This window comes from Pteropus vampyrus, unplaced genomic scaffold (assembly GCF_000151845.1).
Source record: "Pteropus vampyrus isolate Shadow unplaced genomic scaffold, Pvam_2.0 Scaffold197, whole genome shotgun sequence".
NCBI lineage: Eukaryota > Metazoa > Chordata > Mammalia > Chiroptera > Pteropodidae > Pteropus > Pteropus vampyrus.
Window position 1 is genome coordinate 75341 of NW_011888978.1, and position 6160 is coordinate 81500.

Below are 6160 nucleotides of genomic sequence, written 5' to 3' on the forward strand. Positions count from 1 at the left end.
ATATTCACATTTATTGGGTGTCCTGTATTCTGATTTGCTTAATATTGCAATTCGGCAACCCTGAACCTCAATGCCAGTGGTGTATGAACTGCATTTGCTGTTGCTTCTGTATTTTCTGCTATCTCCCAAAGACTTAGGCACATATAAGGGTCTGGGCACATCTTTTACTCTTGGGCAAGTGATATTTTGTGTCATTGCTGCAAATAATTGTTCCTTCATAATTTCATTCTATTTGCTGAAATAAGAAATAAATTTTTATTATATTGGTTTATATTTAGCAACATCACTAAATTCAATTTATAATTACTTATATACAACATTAACATTTTACACCTTACTAAAATTTTAAAACCAGGTCAACAGATCATCTCAATTTTTCAATACCTAATAAAGAAATGTAGAAAAGTGACATTACCAAGAAGGCAACACAGGTCATTCCTGACTTTGCCTGTCTAATCAGAAAAACAACAACTATTCATGGACAACACAACAGTGTGAGAATCCCAGAACAGAGGGCTGAAGCTGAAGCACCCACTGCACCAGGTAGGCCAAGACAAATTGTGTTAGAAGGGTAAGAAAAATCTCCACATCTGCCCACGTTGCCCCTCCCCCAAGCTGGCACAGCAGGGGTTTTTTGGAGCCTCCAGTGCGAAAAGAGAATCCAGGAGTGATATCCAGAACCCCCTCAGCATTGTGGGTTACTTTTTGGGAGCCCCTACTCCAGTTTTACCCCACAGATATTGCAGGGGAATCTGTGGTGCTAAAGCAATAGGAACATAATTGTAAAAGAGAAGCAAGAAAGGACTTCTGACAACCAGGACTAGGATCTTGGCAGACCAAGTTCTTACCTATCCAGCTGCTTTTCTATCTGCATAAATAAGTCAGGGGTGCAGCCTCTCTAGGGACCTCAACCAGGTGCAGGTCTGCCTGATTCAGTTCCTCAAGTGAAGAGCTCCATGGCTCTGGAGACTTGTCTGCCCACATCCAGGCAGAAGAGCTGAGTGATAGGCCCACTTGCTGTGAAGTTTGGGTCCCAGACCCAACTGACAGACAGGGCTAGCAAGAATACCTGCATAACCTAGCAATTTCTCATCCAAGAAGAGGGCAGGCAGAGCAGATTGACCTCAGAGCAAAGCTGGTACCTGGAGATGAGGGTTTCCCTGCTGCACCCAGACATTGGAGTTAATTTACAGCACTACCTGTTACTGAGCATGGCTCCCAGCCCTGTCTGACAGAGCTGAGAAGATCAACTGGAAGCTGTGTAACCCTGTATCACTGGAGTTGAGAGGCAAACAAGTAGAGCTGATCATACTCAGTACAAAATCGGTGGTCTGTTTAGCCAGAGAACTTGGGACACAGGTCACTTCTGTCAAGACCTTAGAAAAAGAGCCTTAGTGGCCTTGGAGCTAATTCTCCTCCTGTGCTCAGACAGGAAAACTAATCTGTAGCCCCACACATTGCTTAATGCAGCCTTCAGCGAACAGAGAACCTCACCAGAGAATACAGGAAGCTGTGAAGCCCAACCAACAGGCCTGTTTAATGTGCCACTTAAACAGAGAGCACAGCCCATGTCTTTTCCTGACTGCAGAGCAAAACCAGTGGCCTTACATGACCAGGATATGCAGTGCACAATTTGTCTGATTTAGGTCCACATATAATGAGCTGTTCAGGCCACAAGTCCTGTCTTGCTGTCCTGCGATAACAAAGAAATTAATTCATAGCCTCACCTACTGCTCAGTATAGTATCCAGTCCCTGCCACCTGATCGGGAAACCCAGGCAATCAAGGAGCCCATCGTACAGCCTCACTTGGGCAGGGAACTAAGCCAGCAGTCTTATTCAGCTGTTCCCTGGTGGTGGCACACTCACTACCCTAAACCACAGAGCTTGAACTGTTGCCTTACCCAAAAACAAACCACGATAACAGAACCCATCTGTGCAAGCGCATGACCAGCAGACACATCAAGAAACCCAAACTGAGTTGACAGGCAACAAACTGTCTTCGCCAAAGAAAAATGGAAAAATCGAATAGGTGTCTGCTTACTCAAATGTGCAATGTAAGAAATCAAGGATCAAAAAAAAAAAAAAAATCAAGTCAATATGACACCGCCAAAGGAAACCTATAAAGCTCTTGTAACTGACCCAAAGAAACAAGGATCTACGAACTGTCAGACAAATAATTCAGGATAATCCTCTTAAAGAAATTTAGTGAATTACAACAAATGCACATATGGAAAACTAAACAAAATTAAGTAAATAATGCCTGAATAAAGCAAAAGAAAATTCAACAAAGAAATAGAAATTAAAAAACAAAATCCTAGAGTTGAAAATACAATAACTGAAATAAAGAATTCATTATGGAGCTTCAATAGCAGACTCAAACAAGCAGAAGAAATAATCAGCAACTTGAAGATAAGACATTTGAATTACTCAGAAAAGAAAAAATAATAATAATGAAGAAAGCTTTTAGGGCTTATGACACACAATAAAAATACAATATTTGCATTATAGGAATTCCAGAAAAAGAAGAGAAAGTAAAAGACAGAAGATATTTTTAAAACAACAATAGCTGAAAACTTCCCAAACCTAGAGTGAGAAATAGACATCCAGATTCAAATACACAAAGGATCTTGAATAGGTCAAGAAGTTACAGCCATATCAGCTCACACTGTAATTTAATTGTCAAAAGTCAAAGGCATCTATGTTGTCACAAATGGCAATATTTCATCTCTTCTTATGGCTGAGTAATATTCCATTGTATGTATGTACCACAATTTCTTTATTCAATCATTTATTGTAAGACACTTTGGTTGCTGCCATCTCCTGGCCACCACGAATAATGCTGCAATGAACATCAGTGTGTAAATATCTTTTCGGTTATGAGTTTTCAAGTCTTTGGGGTAAATACCCACTAGAAAGATTCCTGAGTCATATGGTAGATCAATTCTTTGTTTTTTGAGGAACCTCCATACTATTTTTAATAGTGGCTGCACCAATTTGCAGTCCCACCAGAATTATGAGGGGCCTTTTTCTCTGCATTCTCTCCAACACTTGTTATTACTTGTCCTGTTGATTATAGCTATTCTAACAGGTGTGAGATGGTATCTCATTGTGGTTTTGCATTTCCCTAATAGCTAGCGATGTTCAACATCTTTTCATATGTTTGTTGGGCATTTGTATGTCTTCTTGGGAGAAGTGTCTGTTCAGATCCTCTGCCCACTTTTTGGATTGGATTGTTTGTTTGTTTGTTTTTGTTGTTGTTATTGAGTTACATGAGTTCTTTGTATATTTTGGATATTAGGCCTTTATTGGAGGCATTGCTTGCAAATATGTTTTCCCATTTGAATGGTAGTCTCTTTACCTTGTCGACGATTTCTTTTGTTGTGCAGAAGCTTTTTAGGTTGATGTAGTCTCATTCATTTATTTTTGCTTTTACTCCCCTTGCCTTTGAGGTCACATTCATAAAATCCTCTTTAAATCCAAGGTCCATGAATTTAGTTCCTAAGTTTTCTTCTATGCAATTTATTGTTTTGGGTCTTATATTCAAATCCTTAACCCAATTTGAGTTAATTTTGGTGTGTGGTGATAATCAATCTAGTTTCATTCCTTTTCAGGTGGGGACAGAAAGAAATCTAACTATTGGAGGTGAACACACAATGCAATATATATATTATATTATAATATGTGCAATGTTAATGTATTATATATATTACTGTTAAATTGTGCACCTGAAACTTACTGGATTTCGTTAACCAATGTCACCATAAAAAATAAAATAAATTACAGTAAAAAGAAGTCAAAGGCAATACAGAAATTTAAAAGCAGCAAAAGACAAGTTACATACAAGAAAGCCCCATAAAACCATAGGAAGATATCTCAAAGACAATTTTGAAAAGAATGGAATCACGTTCATATTATGGAAAAAATACTGTCACGTGACATGGCAACCAGGGACACGTATGTTGTGGGAACTGCACCAACTGTAATAAAATATTTTATGAACAAGCTAAATTGGCATCAGGAACAAGGCTTCTGGCTTTCGGATCATGGAGCCAGAATGGTGAGAGCCTGAGTACATGTCCACTCTCTGATCATGACTACGTGTGCAACAACCATCTGAGAACGACCTGCAGATCAGCAGAACAGATTTATTACCATCAATGATATAAACAGGAAGGTACGGAGGAAGGAGTACTAAGGTACAGAGCAAGAAGCGGGTGTTCGGAGGAAGGGTCCCCTCTTTCTAGCACCAGGGCGCCAAGGCTGCTCCCGGAGTTTCCTGAAGCGGGTGTGGGGGGCTGACGTTACTCCTAGAGTGCTAAGGATGAGGCAGATGGAGGCTGCGGGGGTACCAGCAAGCTCCCAGGGAGGAGTCTTCCCCTCCACCCCCCAACTCAGGCGCAGCGGCCTAGGCCTGGAAGATGTGCATTCAGGCCCCCGGGCAGCCCCTAGGTGCTTCCAGACAGCAAACTGCTCAGTCGGGCTCAGAAGATCTGCCGCCTTGCCCAGGCCTCGGTGGCAGGAGCGCCCGGCAGGAACCCAGGCCCAAACGGGAGTGAGCGCACTGTCCCTCATGGGTCGAGGCAGGGGCAGGTGACCTCCACTGGTCCAGCTGGTGGGCCAATCCCCAAAGGCTGTGGCCAGAGATGGGGGCAGTGAGTGCAGGACTCCAAGGCGGACCCGTGGCTCTGAGGGACCTAGTCAGATTGGGCCCCAGATGCACGGCCGGCGCCCCTCAGCTGCCCAGGCGAGCGATCTCGGAGCATCTGACATGCGTCCTCTCCTTGGGGCTGGCAAGCAAAGTGCGCGAACTCCTCGAGCCGGACACGGCCTCTTCCCACCACCGACCACCATGACCCATTTCAGCAAGGCCCTGTCTGTGAGCTCTCCGCCGAGGTCAAGAACAAGATTGCTTCCAAGTGTGATCATCAGGCAGAAGACATTCTCAATTGGATAGAAGTGACAGGCGCTAGCGCTGGCACTAGCGCTGGCACTAGCTTGCACCTGGGCTTAAAAAACGGCACAGTCTTCTGAGAACTCATAAACAAGCTGCAGCAAGGCTCATTGAAGAAGGTCAACGAGTCATCATTAAACTGGCCTTATTTGGAGAATATTGGCAACTTTTTTCAAGCTATTCAGATTGAGGATATGAAGCCACATGACAGATTTGAAGCAAATAATATTTTTGAGAATGGAAACATGACACAGGTTCAGACTATGCTGGTAGCTTCAGCAGGCCTGGCTAACACAAAAGGCTTCCGTACAATCATTGACATTGGACTAAAGTATGCAGAAAAACAAAACGTTTTGATGAAGGGAAATTAAAAGCTGGCCAAAGAATAATTGGTTTGCGGGTGGGAACCAACACATGCTCCAGCTAGGGGAATATGACAGCCTGTTGGACCAGAGGGCATCTTTATGATCCCAAAATGCAAACTGACAAACCTTCTTACCATGGTTAATCTGAAGATGGGCTCCAGCAAAGGAGCCAGCCAGGTGGAGATATTAGTGCCAGGCACCAGAAGAGACATCTACCATCAGAAGCTAATCGGCAACCAGTGGACAACTTGATATTTCTCTATAGATGGACAACAAAAGAGTCACTTCCCAGAAAAGGATAAGTGTGAATGAGCTTGGGAGACAAGTATATAATCCCAAATACTGTGCTGCTCCATCAGAACCTGTCATTCACAATGGAAGCCAAGGAACAGGAACAAATGAGTTGCAAATCAGTGATAGCAATTACTGGGCAGAATACCCAGATGAGCATCATGGCGAGTACTAAGATGACTACCCAGAGATTACCAGTATGATGACAAAGGCATCGATGATTAGATTCTCAGAGAGGAACTCAGTATTAGCCCATTGTTTTTATTCAGTGAGACCCAAGCTAACTCTGAGTAATTTTTATCTTGTCTTCCTCAAACACTACTATGCTTATTGTACCTAAAGGGAATATCGCCTTACATACATTCCTTTTTCTATCTCTTTCCGAAACAGGTGCCTTTTTAGTGCCATAATAGTTAAATCCTCCAGCATAACCACTAATTCACATATGAACTAAAAAGGAATACTGTGAGAGGGGGATACTCCTGTACAGTCAATGCTTTCAGTACAAATCTATGTTTTTTTTACAATCTTCTTCTTAAATTAGTGTTTTTA

At 42.5% G+C, this 6160-nt stretch overlaps 1 pseudogene; it reads left to right on the plus strand.

Moving 5' to 3' along the window:
• Positions 1 to 4768: 4768 nt before the first annotated feature.
• On the plus strand, positions 4769 to 5833 carry LOC105299987 (annotated as a pseudogene).
• The last annotated feature ends 327 nt before the right edge of the window (positions 5834 to 6160 follow it).